The following is a 23,167-nucleotide window of genomic DNA, read 5'->3' as shown; positions in this document are numbered from 1 at the left end:
GTAACACTCTCACCCAAAACATTGTATCAGTAAATGCAGTATTATTTATACAAGCATCTTCTAGGACGTTTGTCCCCTTCCCAATCACCACCGGCGGCAGTGGATGGGGAGATGGGGAGATCTGCGGCTGTGTCTGGCATCTGGAGAGATCCTCCGAGTTCGAGGACATTTAAAAATGGCAACGGTGTCGAGGTGACCGGCGGTGAGGCGGCTGGAGGTGACTTGTCCTGGCATCGGAATGCTGGGGGCGATTTGGATCATGGCCAATTTCCCTTTCTGTATACAAATGTAGCATGAAAGATGGTGCAAGCTGGAAAATTATACTAATGCTGGTCTCTGATCGGAACCGGAGGTAGCGGTATATGGTCAGCTACCAGAGCCAGAGGACAGAGCCCTGGTCAGAGTAATGATAATCGGGATGCAGGCAGAGATCAAGACAGGCGGCAGAGATGCAAGGTTGGGGTCACAGGCTGGGATCGGCAACAGGGAATCCACAGGTAAGAGGACAGGTAACACGGCCAGCGCTGCAGACAAACAGAGACATGGAACAAGACTCAGGAACAGGAACCAGTGAACAGGAATTGCCGGGTCTGGGAACACATGGAATAGAATATCATGCTCAGACAAAGGCTGGGAGTAGCTGGCTGCTATTTAAGACCCTGAAGCAGATGCAGCCAATTACAAACTCCAGGAAGAGGTTTTGCCAGGAACCCAGGTGGCTGCAACGGGCATGTACTGTAAGGGCAAGTTCCAGGTCCGGAACCTTTACAGAAAAATAACTTTAGTATTACTTATCCTTATCCTTCTTGTGTAAACTAAACAGTAACATTAACTCAAACAGAGAAAAAAGGGTGATGTAGAGTAGCGCTAATGATATGGTAATGAACAGTAAACTCTATACAAGAGTAGCCCCTATGGGGTCTGAGGCAGCCTGGTGGAACTCTGGTAGTACAATCAGAGATGAAACAGAGACAAAAAGAGAGATACCGGCGCCTAATAAGTCCAATTAGGTATTAGTCCTGGATATCCTGATGGAATAGTTCAAGTCCCAATGATGACAGCTTAAGCAATCTTGTAATCAAGGGGTGACCAGATGTAACTTCATCCGTGTAGTATGGAACATGGAATGAAAAACACACAGAATTTAGTGCAACACAGCTAACAAAAATCACAGATATAACCTCACAAACCAGCACAAACAAGACACACAAACGCAAAACTGAAAATAAAAAGTTAGTTTAATACAACTATAAAATAATAAAATGTGGGACGATGAGACACTGAATAAGCCAGTCTGGTGGAGTAAAACTGAAACGCTACTCACAGGACGGCTCTAGAACACAAGCAATGAGCACCCAATAGGCGGATGTAATCTGTCCTCCCTGGGCTGAGAAGTTGAAATGACCACAACTTTCCTCCATACACCGTGCTCCTCAAGACCGGAAGTGACGTCACCGGATACCGGATACTCCGTCACAGGTAGGCGGGACTCTCAGTGGGATTTTCGAGTGGAAATTCTTCTTAATTCTGCTCCAGGGGATCAGCACTCAGCTCTGTTCACATCAAATCGTCCAACAAAGTGAAAGAAACCCTACGCGTTTCGTGCGCTTGCGCACACTTCCTCAGGGGATATGAGTCATGTCAGTGGTGCCCTGGTATATATCTGTATAAAACTGATCTGATTGGCCAGTCAATAAAGACATTTCTTAAAGCAATACCTACTTGACACTTGGTGTAAAAAACACTGACATTTGAACAGCTTCGCATAAACAAGGAACAATAAACAATACACAACGAATATCTACACATGGCTAAACATAAAACAACCATAGAACATATAATGCATACATAATGGTATCAGAACAAATGCTTGCATGTACCTTGACGCAATGACGTCATAAATCTATAAAAAAGCTCCTAACTCAAAGTCAATATTAAGACCTCTCGGAGAGAGTGTCTGTAATTCATAGATCCAGTATGCCTCACGCATACTGCATCTCTGCAGCCTATTCCCACCTCTTGTACTGGCTTGAATGGTCTCAATGGCCTGACAAATTAACCCAAATTCCGCCTGAGATGCAATTGTTCAGATGTTGAGACTTTTGCGTCTCAGGCTGAGGAACTTAAGCGGAAATTCGTTGATAGAAATTATCCAGAGAGTCTTTTAGATGAAGCAATAGAGACGGCAACCAATCTAGAAAGGGACCATCTGCTTAAATATAAGAAAAAAGATCCAAAAAATAAATTCCATCAGATGGTGCCATTCATTACACGATATAATGAGATGGCACCAAAGATCAAGCAGATTATTAATAAGTATTGGCCAATTCTCCTGAGGGATAATACCGTAGCCGAAATTCTCCCTCCAAAACCTACTACTATATTTACAAAAGCCACAAATTTAAAATCTAAATTGGCCCCAAGCTGCCCACTCAATTATTCTAAACAAACTGCTAAGTTAGAAAAAGGTTTTTTTAAATGTACAAAATGTTTGGCATGTTCACATAGTTGCACCACAAAGACGTTTAGATCTAATGTAACTCATAACATTTACCCTATCAGGTCATTTATTAACTGCCACACAATATATGTCATATATTTACTCCAATGCCCTTGTGGCTTACAATATGTTGGGCGAACGAGTAGAACATTCCAACGGAGAATATATGAGCATATATACAACATTAAAAAGGGATTAGTTACCCACAGTGTGTCCCATCACTTCCTCACACATCATAATCAAAACCCTAAAGGGTTAATTTGTCAGGCCATTGAGACCATTCAAGCCAGTACAAGAGGGGGGGATAGGCTGCAGAGATGCAGTATGTGTGAGGCATACTGGATCTATGAATTACAGACACTCTCTCCGAGAGGTCTTAATATTGACTTTGAGTAAGGAGCTTTTCTATAGATTTATGACGTAATTGGGTCAAGGTACATGCAAGCATTTGTTCTGATACCATTATGTATGTATTATATGTTCTATGGTTGTTTTATGTTTAGCCATGTCTAGATATTCGTTGTATATTTTTTATTGTTCCTTGTTTATGCGAAGCTGTTCAAATGTCAGTGTTTTTTTACACCAAGTGTCAAGTAGGTATTTGTAACAGGGGAGTAATCCCTGTTCAAGTAATGTGCCTTTAATCTAGCAGTGTGGTGGTTAACTGCTGGTAGTCAATTAATAAACACCCCCTGCCTGATTTAGATTGCTTACAAAAGCCTGTCTGTTGAGACCGGAAGTGTGTCTCCTTAGCTCATACCTGAGCTGAACTTTGGAGAGAGAGCAGAGATTCTCTTTACTCTCACAACCTGTCTTGAGCTCTGCCAGAAGACACAGCATAGCTGCTTTCAAGACACAGGGAAAACTTCTAAACCTGAATGCTGACACACCCTGAGGGAAGGGAGCTGAACCAGGAATAGAGAAGATTTTCCCTCCAAACTACAAGGAACAGATAAGACTTTTATTACAATACTTTTTATATCTGTTCATTTCATGCTATGTGTTTGGGACTGGGAGACATGCTTAATTAAGGGAGTTGTGAATTGCATAGTCTTTCACTAGAACCACTCCCAAGTGAATAGAAGCTGTGTTTCCCCCTTGTTTGGATGGTTTCCTGATGTTAAGGAAAAGGCACAATAAAGCCTCGTAATAATTTCACCTTATAAAGTCTCCAATTGTGTACCTCTGTGAACGTCTGTCTACAGTATTGCTTTAAGAAATGTCTTTATTGACTGGCCAATCAGATCAGTTTTATACGGATATATACCAGGGCACCACTGACATGACTCATATCCCCTGAGGACGCGTAGGGTTTCTTTCACTTTGTTGGACGATTTGATGTGAAGAGAGCTGAGTGCTTATCCCCTGGAGCAGAATTAAGAAGAATCTCTGCTCGAAAATCCCGCCGAGAGTCCCGCCTACCTGTGACGGAGTATCCGGTATCCGGTGACGTCACTTCCGGTCTCAAGGAGCACGGTGTATGGAGGAAAGTTGTGGTCATTTCAACTTCTCCACCCAGTGAGGACAGATTACATCCGCCTATTCGGCGCTTGTGTTCTAGAGCCGTCCTGTGAGTAACGTTTCAGTTTTACTCCACCGGACCGGCTTATTCAGTGTCTCATCGTCCCACATTTTATTATTTTATAGTTGTATTAAACTAACTTTTTATTTTCAGCTTTGCGTTTGTGTGTCTTGTTTGTGCTGGTTTGTGAGGTTATGTCTGTGATTTTTTGTTAGCTGTGTTGCACTAAATTCTGTGTTCTTTTCATTCCATGTTCTATACTACACGGATGAAATTACATCTGGTCACCCCTTGATTACAAGATTGCTTAAGATGTCATCATTGGGACATGAACTATTCCATCTGGATATCCAGGACTAATACAAAATTGGACTTATTAGGCGCCGGTATCTCTCTTTTTGTCTCAGTAACATTAACTCACCAAATAAATTGTATCACTGACGTAATAAAGTATAAGAAAAATGTTTCAAATAAGTATAAATGCATAAAAACAATTAGGAAACTAAAATAATGTAACTTAAAAAATGTAAAATATTTAAAACAATATGACAACAAATTCAATCACTACTAAGTTTTTCCACTCCAATGGTGGCAGTCACCAATGAGGAAGGCCTACTCGTTTTCAAAATGATCGCGGTCCTCTTCCTGATTGCCCATGTCAAGATCATCATCATCATCACCTAAAATGATAAGCTCGTCTCCAGGAATTGGAATCCTCCGTACATTGTTTTTTTGTGTGCCTTCATCAAAGAGGCTGTGGGTTACTTTACTTCTTACCAACGTCTCTACAGATCCTCATGTGATGCTCAATGCTGCCAGCAGTGCTAAATATTCATTTCAGAGTATACACTAGAAGGTGGGCGCTTAAATGGCCCACAGCAACTCTGAAAGAAGATTCCACCTAGAAGGCCTCAGAAGCACCAGAACCATCTTCCGCTATTTATGCAAAGTTTGACCAGACATTGATGTCGCAACGGAGATAGAGAGGGTTTTAGCTTGTTGTTGACTGGCACAAGAAGATACTGTAGAATAGAAACAGCTGTGGTAGGTAGAAAAGCAGAAGGGCTGGGTGGCATAGCAGGTTTCAACATGTGTTGCATGTCGTCAGACACTAGGCTGTTAACTCATTCTTTACAGGCATTGATATCTGTTTTATTCTGAGGGAGAGGATCATTTATTGCAGGAAAACATATTGTAGTGTTCAGACTTTCAAATGTATGTGAGGTGACCCTGGAACCTTTATGAAGGACAGTAGACAAGTTGTTGACAAGGCTGACAAATCCCACAGAGTTCTGCAGGAAACACTTTGTTTGCTTCTCTGGTTTTGTTTCAGTAACTGGAGGACTTGACTAAACTATGACTTGGCTAAAGGTAGCGTTTTTGTAACTGAATTCCTGTGCGGCTACTTCAAAATAGGAATGAAAAAGGAGTTTTTGTTTCAGTTTGGGTTGGGCTCGGCCGTTCAGAACTGAGCTTGCGGTACGGATGAATCCTCTTATTCCTGGAATCCGACACTCCCTGGGTTCAGGTTACAGAAAGCCTAGCCCACCCACACTCATATTTTATTCATACGCACTTTTTTATATTTCTCAAATAGTGACGCAAAGAATATATTTACACAGCGAAAAGTGCTTACTGCGGGGTTTAAAAAAATTGATAAATTCACCCAACAATATAATTTTCTCTTCCCATACTGGATGTAATGCTAACATTAACACTGGAGGCATAACATTTGTCCATATGTAGTTATCGTAACAGACTGTAATGCAATATCTAAATGAACCTGAAACTTAATGAATAACTCCCCGTTATGTTCTTTGCGATACTGCTGCCTTTGTGATGTGGCTCTGTGGATGACCCTGCTGTGTCATGTTATTAGTTTGCTGATGTGCTGTTTGAGTTAAATTGTCCTCAGGGAAAACACTGCAACTTTACCTTTGCTTTCCGAGCAACTGTGCTGAAAGTCCGTATGAAATTGCATGAGAGAAATAAAAATTAATCATAGTGATTACAAAGTCATTTGTATTAAAGGAGACGAATGAACAAATCGTATACACCCTCTTGCTTTACACCTATTTCCTACATGTACAGTTTGATGATTTTGTGAGGTTATGTGCTTAGTTTCAATTGCCAGTGTACTAAACATATTTATTCAGCGATAAGATAATTTACTAAACATGTGATTTGAAGCGGGGTGTATATACAGATAGACAACACTATGTGCCGAAATCAGAACACAGCCCTGTCTGTCTTTATCTACATACACGCACACATATATATATAATATTTACAGTATAATGTCTTGTGTAGTGGGCAGCCCATATGTCACCTCTTAGTACTTATTGCAATTACAATGATTTATTCCCATGTTCATATTACGCAGTAATAAATGCCTCATTATGCAGTACCACATTATTTGATTTGTGGCAAAGAGCTGAACAAATCCCTGTATTACAGAATTGAGTTGCCTTTAAAACAATATACCAATCCTCAAACTGTCTATACAATACTTTCATGAAAAGCTATTTCTAAAACCCCCTGTATTGTGCAATTACATAATTCAATGAAAAACATTTCTATGCTGAATTTGCGCCAGATTTGCAGAATAGTAGAAACAGTTATCCGTGCTTTTGCCTAAAGCCGGGGCGCTCAACTCCAATCCTTAACACCCAACAACAAGTCAGGTTTTGCGGATATCCCTGCTGCAGCACAGGTGGCTCCATCAGTCCCAGCTTCAGCACAGCTGTCTTAATCAGTCTTTGATTGAGCCACCTGTGCTAAAGATGGGACATCCTTAGGACCTGACCTGTTGGTATGTGGCGAGCACTGGAGTTCCGCACACCTGGCCCACAGGCAGCTACATTAGTAGTTACATACCCTCGAACATTGCCCTAAAGAACAGAAAAAAGGAGTATACACAGAAAATCATTTAGACAGAGACACAAGGAAGTAAGGCTGGGTCCATGGTGACTGCGCACTCGCGTCCGTGCATGTAACGTCACCCGCGTTTTAGCGGGAGCGTTTTGTGGCCAGGCTAGACACAATAGGGAAGCGTGTCTGGGGGCGTGCCAGGGGCATGGCTGTGATGTCACAGAGCTGGTCTGCTCTCATTGGGCGAATCGCTCACGGGACCTGGCCGTCGCGCCGTGGAATCAAATTTATTTGATTCTTCGCGGACCGCGCGCCCCTCGCGCTGTAACATGTGTGTGGTCTATAGCCGCAATAATTGCCTTAAGGCATTGCGATCGCGCCGCGCGCGGTCTCGCCGACCTTGGACGCGGCCTAAGAATGTTGTGTACGATGTGTAAATTCTGGTGGATTGAAAGCCCAAACCCAACTTCTCTTTGCACACTCCTTGGAATTACTAGTCCAGAAGTGGCCAAATCCAGTCCTCAAGGCCCACCAACAGGTCAGGTATTAGGGAGGACCCTGCTTCAGCACAGGACAGTACAGGATCTACACCCCATGGACAGATCCATGCAGAGAATATACGCCCCGTGGACAGATCCGTGGAGAGAGTACAAGCCCCGTGGACAGATCCGTGGAGAGAACCGCGGAGAGAGTACAAGCCCCGTGGACAGATCCGTGGAGAGATCCGTGGAGAGAGTATAAGCCCCGTGGACAGATCCGTGGAGAGATCTGTGGAGAGAGTACAAGCCCCGTGGAGAGATCCGTGGAGAGATCCGTGGAGAGAATTTGCAGCGGCTAAAGTTGCTGAAATACGACTTTGGATTTCCGAGCGCAGATCGGATCGGGTCGGAAAAGCCTGGGAATTTCCACGGATCGGAGTCGGACAGGTTTTACCCGCCTCTACCCATCACCTACCAGTCCAGATGCTGCTTACTGCCGTATAAACCGTACAGTGTATCATGGATCTTTAATTAACACACACAGTCCCCGCACGCTCAAACTCCCACACCCACCACATCATGAATATATATTTATGTCAAAAAGAGTGCTACGGGGCGTGGCAAATGTATACAACAAAAGACAGGGGTGCCCAATGCTACATCCCATTGACAAAACATATAAAGTAATAAGTACAAAGTTTAAATACTTCAATAATAATAATAATATTTACTTGGTTATTAGTTGTATATCACAAAATACTTATATAAAAAAATGAGTTTACAATTCATTTGATATGGAGTGTATATAATATATATATATATATATATATATATATATATATATATATATATATATATATATATATATATATATATATATATGTATGTGCGTATGATGATTTGAACGTGGTGGGGCGTTGAGTGATATGGTAATATTTTTCTCCTCCCGGTTGTACTAGGGGATTGAAATTTATACACTCAATAAGTAGAAAAGAATCATAAAGGATCAGGCAGGAAGAATCTGTCTCACTCCATTTTTTGCTGTCACTCCTGTAGTGATTTTAATATTTTTCCTATGTCTCTGCTTATTTTCAGTGCCAAACAATGTTTTCAAATATAGGCTGTTTGGAAATGAGCTCTACAAGCAGCATGCCTCAGAGCAAACAACTGCATTTGCAGGTACCATTCTGAATTTTCTGCAGTAATAAATAGAAAAATAACATGTTAAAGTCATCAGCCAGCTGTACTGCTTCTTAAACAGATTTGTTTTTGTGTGCCACAATTCGATACATTTTCATTTTCTTCAATTGTTCCTTCATGTGAACACGTTTTATACAGAATATTTGATCAAGGAGAAAGACACTTATAAAAACTTGATAAAAAAAATCTGATTCCCTATTCAGAATATTTGAACTGTATGTCAAAGAGACAAAGTGATTGTTTTTAACCACCGGAATGCCAGATAGGACCTCCACTCTGATGGATTTACTAATCTTTTTGGGCATAGGCTAATTTTAAAGCAGATTGCTTTGTCCATAAGCAGAGTTAAGAGAGGTTTGTTTGTAGCACCAGACGTTTATAAAACAAGGAAGCTATGTATGACTAGCATTGCGGTGCCATGTGATTACCACCTATTAGTTAGGACAGGGGGGCTCAACTCCAGTCCTCAAGACCTCCCAACAGGTCAGGTTGTAAGGATATCCCGATGTCCGATATCGGATGCATACACATCAGATCAATAAAATACATCTTTCTCTCATATATATTAATGGACAAAAATCTTCATGTAGGTATATATCGAATATAGATATTGCACAGCACCCAGAGCTAGTATCCGATTGAATGCAGAGAGTTTGATGCCATTTGTATATTGTTTTTGGCCACCGGGCCAATGGAATATATTTGTTATGGTTGGGTATAGGCCCTTTTGCAGGGACTTGGTGCAGGGAACCTATCACCCTGAAGATGGCGGCCATCCACTAGGATGGGGTAAGTATAAGATTTTTTTAAGGTACTCATTGAGTCACATTGTGGCTACAAAGGCTCTCCTTGACAGAGCCTAGGTAGTTAAACGGACACTGATCAAATTGATCAAAGCAGCTTCCACGGGAAAATGATTTCAAGTTTCGAGCTTTATTTATTGTCTGGCATGTTTTGTTTATATATAATTAATTGCCCCAGAGGGCTACAATACATTGGTAAGTTCTTAAAACTCATATGTTAATGATATTAAAAATGTGAGCTGATTAATTAATGATGGTAAAACGATCAATAATAAAGATGAATTAATCTGGATAGTACAGTAGTTTCTCGCTAAAATAAAGGACTTTATTTCCCAGACTGGGGAAAACATGCTCCAACATACTCTCTTCTGCAGTGCAAAGATCAGATAGAAAAACAGCATAAATCTGGAACATAAAATGTCCTTATCTTTCGTGCTGTGTATGAGTCCCAGCTATTCCAAGACAGCTCTTCTGGCAAACTGCTATCCTGCAAGGAGTGCAGCCCTGCTTCCTTAGCAGGGTCGTCAACTTTGGTTCTGTTGCTGGGTGTTAATCCAAGTTGTTCCCAGGCAATCCCATCTTGGGAACTTAAGCCCCTTTCCCTTGCAGGCTTCTGTAGCTTCAAGTTTTGATACTGGGTGAGAGTCCCAGCTGTTCCCAGGCAAAAAACTGTGGGAACTGAAACCCTGTCTCCTGAACCTGCTTCCTTGCATGCGGGGGAAAGAATTGGGATGAAGTCTGCTGCCTACTTTTAAACTCCTTTCCAATCAGAAGTTAATTGGAATACCCTAGCAGACTTAAAATTAGGGGAGAATTGAGTGAGAGGAGGTTTGTGAGTTAGAGCGGGGGAAGAATAAGTGAAAGAATGGTGGGAGAGGGAGTGAGAGGAGGGGGGAGATAATAAGAGGCAGGGGGAGAGGGAGACAGAGAGGAGGGGGAGTGAGCGAGAGAGGAGGAAGAGTGAGAGATGGAGGGGAGGATAGAGGGGCACAATGAGTGGGGAGAGAAATACATGGGGGGAGGGAAAGGGAAGGTAGAGCGAAATAGAGGAGGGCCGAGAGTTAGGAGGGAAGGAAAGAGAGAGAGGGGCTGACAGGGAAGCCGACATGGGGGACCAGGTTAAAACTGTAGTCCAGGGCATTGGGACATTTGTCGGCGACCCTGCCCTCTCTACATAGACTGCCGTTGTCCCCACCACTGCACTTCTACTACCCCCCTATGACAGTGATGGGGAGGACAGTGTCTCTCCCAAATTTGTTTGCCGGTCTGAGAAGTTTTGCCACCACCTGATATATAGTATATATATATATATATTACCGAATATACATTTTTTTATCACTTGTGTGAATATATCAATGCCTGTCTGTCATTATGAGTGCATCCATACTGTATTAGTATGTTTGTTTTTGTATATTTGTATATGTGTCAATGGTTACGGTTCTTTTGGAGGCGTGGTTTATGTATGTTTATATATGGCGCCCGTGTTTTGCGCCAAACCCCTGATGAAGCGTAATGATGCGAAACGCATTGAGGTTGGCGAAAGTGTGGAGGTGACGGTGGCATCTCAGCCCGCATGCTGATCTGAGGCTGAGTATAACAAGATGTATGGAAACCTCTAAGTTAACATTGAAATGCACAAAAGATAGGAGACTGAAATACAGTATATAAAAACTCAATTAGAGATGGGCAAATTTCTTTGGTGGATTTGGATGCATAGTGGATCGGCCGGTTCCTTTGGTCCGTGGATTTCAGTGGATCAATTCCAAAAAGGGTGACTCATGTTTTCTGGATTTTGTATTATTATTGCCAATACACTCTGTGGATTCTGCAATCTGCGGAGGGATTTTTAAAAAACCTCCAACGAGTTGCTGAATCCATGGATTGAATTCTACAAATCCATCCACGGGTGGTATCCAATGGCGGTTCTCGATGAATCTGTGTGGATTAGAACGAACCGAATCCGTTTGTGGATTTAACACAGCAAAATGGATTTTGGGGGGGAAATGCGAGAAAATTCGGGAAACACATTTGAGCGGTTTTAATCCATGCAGATTAATCAAAAACCGCACATCTCTACTCATAATTTAGTGTAACACAAAAATAATACAATTTGGAAAGCAAAATGGTGTCTGAAAACGTTTTAATCAGTTGGTAGAGGATTGGGCCTTATGCTGATCTATCTAATGTGCGGTTACTAAAGGGCACATGTGAGTTTAATCACCAAGTTTTGTTCTATTCATAATATAGTATCACATTATATTGTTGATTATTTGTTTTCTATTTACCATGGAAAGTTTGTGCCTGATTATCCACAAACACATAACTTTAAATGGAGGAGGAGACTGTTACTTGAGAGCTGCATCTTGCACAGGGGTTGTATTTAAGTTTAAATTAATATTTTGCTATATAAATCACATTGTTTAAATCACAGTGTTGAGCAGTACTGATTTTAAGAGTGAAGTTCTGTTGCACTTTTCAACGTTGTTCTATTTGGCATAAGAGTACGTAGTAACGTCAGACAGCTGTAATCAACACGTTGTTGTTGCTAAACATTTTAATATCGGATCGGGTGGTGTCTGTGGAAGAAACCTGTGAATCTTCATTGCGGTCCTGGATATCTATCAAGCCCGGACTCCTAACTGTTGGGACGATGATTGCGCTTGCGCCTGTTAATGATATTTCATATATGAGTTTTTAATGATCTTTTTCTATATAAATGTAATATTATACTTACACAATCGTTGCGCGTCTTTCTTGTATTTGTTCTGCTGACGTTTGCCCCAGTGATCGCAGGACGCGATGGAGCAGAAGGAGCAATCTGCATAATGTTTAAGCCACGGCGAGCCCTGGGGTCAGTGCGTTTGAAACTATTTATTTTGAGCTTGCCTTTATTTACTTACCTTCATGGTCACTATGGCTTTGAAGGGGTTAATACATAGGTATTTGCTACATTTTGGGGCCTAGTCCAGAGTATTCACTTTGGCTTTCTATATTGCTACGGCAAGATAGAAACCCTTGGAGGACTTCAGCACCCTGGACAAGGCCTAATGATTTCCTGTGCCCATAGCCATGACCTACAAGTGTTAAGTCTCGCATTAAGTTTAACGGCCTGCTGTGGGTATGTGTTAACGTTAACACCAGGCTGTCCTTAACAATAAAACTGGCCTTAACGTAGCATTAGTGAGTTTTAAAGATACTTATAAGCACTTAACGTCTCAACAGAGCTTTGTGGATCTTCCCCTGAGAGACACACACACACAGAGATACATAGCTGTTGTAGAGAACCCATTGACTTATACACCTCCCAAAACACTCAACTATATAACACGTGGCACAATACCTGTGAACACCGCTGAGATGCCTGGGAAATAGGCTAATTTACATACACAAATAAGCTCATTTAAATATGCAAATATGCTAAGCTGTCACCTCAGGTGTGTTCACAGGTTTCTCTTGAAGTTTGCAAGTACTGTAATAATGACCGAATGACTTATTATCTAATAATTACCTTGTAAACTTTGAGCATTTTGTTTTCAGTAGCTTAGGTATGATAATTATGGAGAGCATGTGGCAGGAAGAGAAAGCAGCTCTACAATATTTGAATAATGGAGTAATTTAGTATCAAATGTTGGTACAGTTTTATACCCAGGCAAAATTAGCATTTAATAAAAGCAGAAGGTGCATTACAAACTTGCAGCTCTGGATATGGGATTTTTTTTTGCAGATTTGATGATAATTCTGTTGATTTGTTAAATGGACTTGAATGGCAGAAATAAAACAATTTAACATTTCTCAAGACAAATCCAAAGGCAATAGTGATGTTGAATTTTTCCATGGGAAAAGATCTCAGTAGCATTCACAACACCCACAGGGACCAGCTCAGATGTGCATACTCAAATCAGCATTGGCGAGTGCTACAGTATCTCTGCCTTTTATCTTGTACCAATTAAAGAAGTGTAGAGCATCTCTGCACAGCTCTACTTTGTTCTATTTAAAGATATCACCACTACCAGTGCGTGGAACGTCTAGACCAGGAGCGGCTAACTCCAGTCCTCAAGGGTCACAGGTGGTGCAGTCATTGACTGAGCCACTGATTGAGCCACCTGTGCTGAAGCAGAGATATCTTTAAAACCTGACTGGTTAGTGGCCCTTGAGGACTGGAGTTTGCCACCCCTTTTCTAGAAGAACTTCTAGAGGAGCTGGATGCCAAGAGAACCTAATCTTGTCTGTATGTAAAGTGTGTGGATTATGCAAGGATAATGTACACTGATGATTCGATGTACTACTTAAAGCTATCCATAGTTTCCTATTTAGTGTTCACATGCACATTGCATGCATATTTATATTTTGTGAAACAGTGGGTTGGATTTGACCTACATCAACTAATATCAGAGGTTATCGGAATCAGGAACAGAATTTTCTGCAGGGGAAAATCCTCTCCTATCATGTTTTAAAGTACTAGAACATTAATTAATCATTATTATTTGGCTGCATAAGATCCCACTGTGAAGCCCTGCACAGACTCCTATACTTCTGGCTAAGTGTGCCTTTTGCTAGGTCTTCAAGGACACAGAGCAAAGCTCCAGTGGCCAAGACTTCCCTCACCTCCATTAGAAATGGCCAAATGTGTCCAAATTCGGTCCGTGCATCATGACAGAGAATATACCCAGGTATCTCAGGTGAGCTTCTTTTTGTGCCCAGGTGTCTCTCCATGTGTTGTTTGATGGTGGGATTCAGGGGATATATAGATAGTGAAATAGGACAGATCAACTTTTCATCTCTCTTCCCCCTCCTCCTTCTCCCCCTCCCTCTTCCTCCCTCTCTCCATCTACCCCCTCTCTACACACACCCTCTCTACACACACCCTCTCTACACACACCCTCTCTACACACACCCTCTCTACACACACCCTCTCTACACACACCCTCCTCTCTCTCCCTCCTCTCTCTCTCTCCCTCCTCTCTCTCCCTCCTCTCTCTCTCTCCCTCCCTCCTCTCTCCCTCCCTCCTCTTTCCCTCCTCCTATTTCTCCCTCCTCTCTCCCTCCTCTCTCCCTCCTCTCTCTCCCTCCCTCCCCCCTCTATCTCCCTCCCTCCCTCCTCTATCTCCCTCCTCTCTCTCCCTCCTCAGTCAATAGGTAAAGAGGTTCTGTGCCGCACATACACAAAGTACTGCTGCTTCATTTCTTATCTCATTTCAAGGCAGATCATCGTGACTGCACAATGTTTCGTGGGATGCAGTGAAAACCAAAAAGGTACATGCTACACACCTCTATAAACAGAGAAAAGGGGTTGATACAATTACCGGTGCTCCATGTGAGAAGATGATAGCCTGCGTCATACCCAGGAACATATGAAAGGAAGAAATCGCAGAGCACTGACAGATTTTGGAATTCTGATTTATTAAAGCCAAAATCAAGAACGTTTCGACCTAGTGGTCTTTCTCAAGTGATATTGTGGCAAGTGATATCGGGGGATACAGTCCCATCATCAGTTGGACCCAAGTTAGAGCGAATGTTAGGTTGAATCGCATGTGACGGTCAGCGGAATTGCATACATTGAAACGCGCGGTCACACTATTGCCCAAGACACTTTGAGCACAGTTGCCATGTATCGTAGTCTTATGGCCATACTGACATTGATCCTGGGGGTGGCAGCAGCCAGTGTGTTTTGCGAGGGTGTAGTACCCTGCACGGAGGTAAGAGATACCCGGACGGCCAGTTTGTGGGTAACCCCGGTCACAGACACAGACACACACACACACACACACACACACACACACACACACACACACACACACACACACACACACACACACACACACACACACACACACACACACACACACACACACACACACACACACACACTTCTTATAAGTGAATGTGTAAGTGATCAAATGTAATCAGCTTTGAGAAGATACTTTTTATTACCTATTGTATCCATTGCCAAATCCTTGTAGTATGCATCACCCATGAAACATACATAATGTATTCTTACCCAGCTGGCCAATAACTTAACGTTCACACTCATCCATACAGCTTTGCTTATTTACAACGGGCTTAGTTTTGCAGCAGAGGAAAAGTGAAAGGTTTGTGTTACAGAAAGGTTGGTGAAATGGATGATCACAGCAGACCTGGGGAGATGTGGTCACATAACGATTGCTCATACTGTACATAAGGAGAAGAACTTGAAATCACGGTAGGACCAGCCAGGAATCAGTCGAAACAGTTCTATAAAAATCTATACTAAATGCTACATTATATCAATCATTGAAAAACTGTCAAAAAAGGGAAAAAATATTGAATATCTAAAGAGAATGAGAATTGAACCAATAAATCATTCAGATAAGAATTTGTTCAAACTTTTGAATTCAAATTAAATAGAGCACATCAAATCAATTATAATCCATTTTGTATGAACATACACTGGCATCATCTGGATGAGCAGTCAGCTTTGACCTGCCTCTTTTTAATATGCATATTTTATTAACTCAAACATAAAGCATTTATTCTCATTTGTATTTAAAGATTTTGACAATATATGTCATTATTATCAGATTTAAAGTTTTAAAGTAAACCCCAACAAATATGGCCCAGAAATGAAATGTTAAAATCTGAGTCTGTGAATACACACACACACACACACACACACACACACACACACACACACACACACACACACACACACACACACACACACACACACACACACACACACACACACACACACACACACTAACTCTCTCTCTATATATATATATATATATATATATATATATATATATTTATTTGTGTAAGTAATACCCCTGTAGGAATACTACTAACTTAGAGAGTTAACTGTAGGTATAGCTACAGTGTATCACCTCTATCCATCCCATGGGTGGCATGACTAGGCAGAACTTAGCTACACCCACCTTCTTGAAGGTGCCTAGTGATTTCATTAAATAATGTTACTAAAGAAATGCCATATTCGTCCATTAGTAGTCATAGTGACTAGTGATGTCACTATGGGGTATATATAGTGGGGATGGAACATTCTAGTCCAGATCCCAGGAGGAGGCCAAAATGGGGAATCTTGTTGCACATAATGTAAGTCTTGTTAACGACATGTTAGTGTTAGGATTACCTTGTCTTTTTCTGGCTAGGGAAGTGTCATTCGTAAAGATAGGGCCTTGTATATAGCCCTGAGTGTGTTCCACTCACAAGAGGGGATGGACAGGTACTTCTTAGAAAAGGCCTGGAGTATCACCTTAGAATTACTAGGGGGTTAGAATCTCCTTTGTTTGGTCAGAGGTGATAGGGTTCAATCTCTCCTGCAAGAGGACACCCTGCCCAGGATTCCCAGTGGAGGTGGGAACAGCCATCATTCGTACAATGGAGTGCCACTTTACCATATCTCAAAGTGCGCCTCCTTGGGTGGATGCTCGAAGGAAGAAGTGTATGTGTGTGTGTGTTCCTAGTGTGTGTTCATATGAATAATGTTACAAGAAAAGTTCCTGGCGCCTTCTGTTATTGCTTACTATACCAGCCCGGCATGAATGCTATCGCCCTGGGAACAAAGTAACAAACCACTGAGCATCACCGGAATAGACACTAGATAACTTTGGCGTAACCCTCTTCTGTTGGCCGAGGGAAGAGGTGTTCCATATATATGTATCTCAAACACTGTATAGATGTAGAGCGCAAGCAGGCAACAATAGTGCAAATAATGTTAATATATTAAAACAATTTACACTATTGTTTCTTTTTTCTTATTGGCGCTATACTTTGATACAGGGTTTGACCTATCCCAAGACCCAAGAGGAGTTTTAACTGTGAAACAACACTGACAATAACACTGAGGACTCTAAAAAAGGAGTTTTTATTGGACGGTGTGTTTGGTCAGAATGTATTGTTCATAATATATATATAACCCTATGTCACGAGGGAGACTCCAGGAGTGGGTACGACCTCGGTGGCCAGAACAGCGAGGAGCAGGCAAGACTCGTCAGGGTCACAGGCAGACAGCAGATAGCGTAGTTAGGGTCACAGGCAGATGTCGGGGGCAGGTGGCATGGTCGGGGTCACAGGCAGAGGTCGGAGGCAGGCGGTAGATAGCATGGTCTGTGTCACAGGCAGAGGTCAGCATCAGGAAGGCAGGAACAGGACAGGGGAGCAGGAACAGGACTGGATCTCAGGAACAGGACTGGGACTCGGGACTAAGGAACAGGACTAGGACTAGGGAACAGGACTGGGAATAGGGAACAGGACTTGAACTAGCCAGTAAAAAGGCATGGACATTTAATATGGAATCAGGACAAAACATAGAACAGGTAAGATCAGGTCAGGCCAGAAGCAGGAGTCCGGTTCATAAAACAAAGGCAAGGAGGTGCAGGAAACAGGAAACTATGAAGCAGGCAGAGACAGAAGACAGGAGCACCTAAGAGGAGACCGACCGAGGAAAACCCAGAGCAGACAGAAATAGCAGCACACCCGGTGGACAGACAAAGGAACAGTGAGAGGGGGAGATTTAGGAAACTATGTCAGGGTTATTCCTGACACCCTACCTATCTCAATTTTGCTCAGAATGTGAGATATTCTTTTCTTACATGCAGATTTTCTTTGTATGTTGGGGGTCACCATGGTTATGTTCATTGCCTATTCTTGCATGTTTTCCAATCTAATAGATCCCTATGGGCACGTGGTTGATGATTTTAAATAAATACATCATAACATCCTCTACACTCTGATCATTTGCCAGATACTTAACACGGGTTTTTCACATTTTAACATCCATTGACACAAACAGCAGTTCCCCAGTTGTGTTAGTTATATTGGGAGTGGTTATGTGAAGAAATAGGAGTTAGAAAATGGGTTACTGGTAATGCGTAGGGTATGGGTTTGTATTTATTTTTACATTCTTAAGTAAGCTGCTAGGCATTGACTGTTATTAAACAGGCCCTTATTATATAAGGTACAATAGTGCCGATCAGGCGCTATGGCACTGAAAGCCCTTTTGACTTTAGTGGGTCTTTCTGTGCAATAGCCCCGTAGTGGAGCTATTGCACCTCATAGAATCAGGACCTTAAGATGTAAGAAACATATATAAAACTGATCACTCTTAATAAAATATGTGAAGCAATCACTAATTGCCAGGAGAGTAAATCACTTGCATCCTTCATGGTGTTTCCTCAGGTAACCTGATTCATACCCTTCTGTTCAGTTAGATACAGATAAGCAAGCAATGAAGAGGTTAAAACATACTCAGAGAGGGTGTACTTAATTCTGAGTCAAGTTAGTGCTATCGTTTGTAATGATTTTTGCCAAAGGCCAATAGAAGGGAAATATCTCTAGCTTCAGAAATGGCATTTCTTTGGCAAATATGTCTTTAGGCAAATTACGTCCAAGAAAGAAAGCCTTTAGCTTGAGCACCCAAGATAAATGTTTCCTCGGACCTGTTCGCCGTACTTCTTAAAAAGACAACCCGGAGTGCATTAGAATTGAAGTAGAAGAAATAGCACTGAAAAGCCGCTTCAGACTTGGCCACCTGGGGAAAGAAACAAGCGCAAAAAGAACTGAGTTAAAAGGATACGATATAGTCCAGAATTAGGGGTTTCTTTCATGGGTGCCGCACCGGATAACAAATGGGTTCGTTCTAGGCCACTTGAGTAGTTAAGGAAAAAAGGGTTCCAAATGCGCACCGTCTCATCAGGGTATATAGGGAAAAAGGAAAAAGGCACACAGTAGTGTCATACTGTATGATGCAATTTGAGCAAAGAAGGTATTGCACTCACATTTTATGAAGTTAAGCGGGCATTTCGGTTGCTAAGTTTAACCACACTGATGTTGTAGATTCTCCGTTAACAGGACACCTCTGGTAGTGCACACCGTCTCCAGCAGTAGGACTCGCAATGTTGTACAGGGTCACCGGTAACAGGATATTCTCAATGGAATAGATAAAAACCACAGATAGTGTAATACTGTATAGATGGGTATTAATAGAGTGGTAAAGCAGAATATGCACTCACATTTTATGTGAAAGTGTAAAGACTTATGGTTGTTAAAGTAACCAATTTATAAGGGTGGTTCTGGAATTGCAGGATAATCCCAAAAAAAGGAAAAGGACGCAGGAAAAAAGGAAAACATCTTTGTAATATAAAACCCAACGCGTTTCATCTTAACAGACTTCTTCTTGGGGGTTTTCCAGGAATAAACCCCCTGGAAGAAGTATGTATGTATGTATGTATGTCTTTATTTGTATAGCGCCATAAAATGTACATAGCGCTTCACAGTAGTAATACATGTCATATAAATAACAAATATAAATAACACATCATGGGAATAAGTGCTTCAGACATACTGTAAAAGTAACATTAAGGAAGGAGTCCCTGCTCCGAGGAGCTTACAATCTAATTGGTAGGTAGGGAGAACGTACAGAGACAGTAGGAGGGAATACTAGTAAGTGCGTATGCAGGAGGCCAAGCTTTGTGTCATGTGTCCATGATTATCCAGTGCTACTCATATGCTTCTGTCTGTCAAGATGAAACGCGTTGGGACACTACTTATTCAATACACAGACTGCATAAGACCCTTTGGGAGTTCATCTGGAGCACTGCTACCTCCTCCTAGCTATGTCCCCATGTGTATGGCCATTGCTGGGGTTTATTGGGAGTTGGGATCCACTTGCTTTAGTGTGGCTCCCTTTGGATATCTGATTGCTTTACTGCTTTTTGTTTTTATATTATAAAGATGTTTTCCTTTTTTCCTGCGTCCTTTTCCTTTTTTTGGGGATTATCCTGCGATTCCAGAACCACCCTTTTAAGTTGGTTACTTTAACAACCATAAGTCTTTACACTTTCACATAAAATGTGAGTGCATATTCCTCGTTTACCACTCTATTAATACCCATCTATATAGTATTACACTATCTGTGGTTTTTATCTGTTCCATTGAGAATATCCTGTTACCGGTGACTTTGTACAACACTGCGAGTACTACTGCTGGAGACGGTGTGCACTACCAGAGGTGTCCTGTTAACGGAGAATCTACAACATCAGTGTGGTTAAACTTAGCAACCGAAATGCCCGCTTGACTTCATAGAATGTGAGTGCAATACCTTCTTTGCTCAAATTGCATTATACAGTATTACACTATTGTGTGCCTTTTTCCTTTTTCCCTATATACCCTGATGAGACTTGGCCACCTGGCAAAATCAATGATGGACTCGCCAAGGTTCAGACTGACCGAGTCTTCCAGAATGACCGGTGTCACTGGTGGGCTGTCCGTGCGTGCGCAGGGATAGCTATTTTGTTCTGCTTCTGTGAGTGTACGTTCTGTGTGAAGATGTGCAGTCTGGAAATTGCCCCTGACAATATTCCTGTAAGCAGTTATCGCATGTCCACACAGCGCATGCACATTTTGTATTTCAATTAGGGAAATGACATATTCACGGAATATTCATTAAGGTGCAAGATTGCACATCGCGCTGAAAATTACAGCCAGAAATGGCAACAAAACATCATATAATATGGAACCTTATAAGTATTATTAATGAATGTGATTTCCATTATTGCTCATTATCGACTGTTAACCATTGCTGATGATTACCTCCGCTCAGTGAATGTGCAGCACTCCTCTGAATGTAACACTGCATACACTGCGTCATAACTTCATCTGTTAGGAAGGCCAAGCAATGTCTGAAGACTTTTTTTGTTGTTGGTACGAACAGTAAATAGCAGGTCACAACTTCAATGTTTCAGCCAATCGTGAATTGTGTTACTAGCCTTTTAATATACATGAAAAAGATGGCCTTCAATTTATGAATGCTTCTTTAAACAAAAAATGATATCTTCAGCAGTAAAGTAGCTATTGAGCTTGTTTGGTATTACAAGGTGCAAATGTATTATTTATGCAATTTTCCTCAAAACGAAAACCTGAAAGAGCAGATTTCATTTTATAGCATTCAGTCAAAGCAATTGTCTCATGAATGCGAACATTTCTGCATTTTATCTGCTTTGAATATATAAGGCAGGTCAGGCAACTGTTATAAGGTGGAGTAATATAAATTTTTTTTTAGCAAAAATGCTTTTAAAATAAGTATTTCAATAATTTTGGAGATAATATTCATTTTCAGAGCTCTGCAGCATCAGAATACAAATGTATGTTTTTTTATATTTTGTGCTTTTTTCAAGGTCGAAATAAACCTTTGTTGTAATGCTGTTATCTAATTCATTGAAGCAAACAAAGTCGGTCTCACTGCGCTGTGAAACCCATGCATTGCTACTGCAGTTTCTTCTTTTAATGTAAAAAAATGAAAAAAATGCAAACTTTTGCAGCATATGTAATATCATCACTGATTGGAATTTAAGATTTAGTAGATTCAGGTGTATATATATATATATATATATATATATATATATATATATATATATATATATATATATATATATATTTATACATTTTAAGTTATGGTGGGTGAAAAATTCAACAGAAAACCTCCACTATTAGCATATAGCCAATAAAGAATATCACTTGTGAGCACATTCACATGTCTTAGACAGGTCTGCAACCCTGCCTTTCAACTATTATCACCTCGCATACAGTGCTCCCCACTGCAGCAAGGGATTCTGGGAGATGAGTCATGCTCATTTGCATGTCATCTCCCAGAATCCCTTGCTGCAGTGGGAGCACTGTATGCGAGGTGATAATGGTTGAAAGGCAGGGATGCAGACCTGTCTAAGACATGTGCATGTGCTCACAAGTGATATTCTTTATTGGCTATATATATATATATATATATATATATATATATATATATATATATATATATATACTGTGTGTATATAAGATTATATAATATTATTCAGGCCTATAATAAATTTATATATATATATATATATATATATATATATATATATATATAATACTTTGCATGGATAATTTATAATCTAAGGGTTTCACATCTGGAAATACATTCATTTATTTGTATCCGGTCATATGGAAGAATATCTGAGGATTTCCGGGAGCTCACATTTTTAATCTTTGCCAACACATTTTCTTTACAAGAGGCTTCAAAGAGCTCTATACAGAGCTACAGATTAGCGGTATAGCCAAGGTTCATGTCAAGCTATCCTTAACCTGCTAATCTGGGGCCAGCTACTCGAGATGCTTGTATATGTTAAATGTAATTAGTAACAGAAAGAGACACATGTATCCATTAGAAAGAAAGTACCTTAAATATGTCTTATATGGACAGGGGCGGGCAACTCGAGTCCCCAAGGGCCACCAACAGTTCTGGTTTTCAGGATATCCCTGCTTCAGCACAGGTGGCTCAATCAGTGGCTCAGTCTCTGACCTGTTGGTGGCCCTTGAGGACTGGAGTTGCCCACCCCTGCGTTAGGCCATTGAAAGTGTCTGCAGATGAAGGGCTCTTTTATATGTAATTGTCTCCAGTGTCAGGGAACATTGTGAGTATTAGAATAAAGAAATACACTGGGCACAGCTAAACAGCGCATACATGTTCAATTATAGAAAACTCAAGCATGGAAATTCAAACATTAAATTGCAATATTCTATTGTACAAATAATTTTGTGGGTATTAAAGTTGTAGTGTTTGATTGTTTGCACATAACATAATAATATTTGTAGATACATTATAGAAATCCCTGCAGTATTCTTGCTTCACTTATTTACAGCGTGCACTCCTATCTAACCAACGTCTATTTTCTATGATCACAGACACTTCTCATTGAGACATTCAGAATAGAGAAGTGTAAAACTTTTGCATGAGGCTGCGAGCCATGGAAAATATGCC

Source organism: Ascaphus truei, chromosome 5 (genome assembly GCF_040206685.1).
Source record: "Ascaphus truei isolate aAscTru1 chromosome 5, aAscTru1.hap1, whole genome shotgun sequence".
Classification (NCBI taxonomy): Eukaryota; Metazoa; Chordata; class Amphibia; order Anura; family Ascaphidae; genus Ascaphus; species Ascaphus truei.
Note: the sequence above shows the minus strand (reverse complement) of the source record.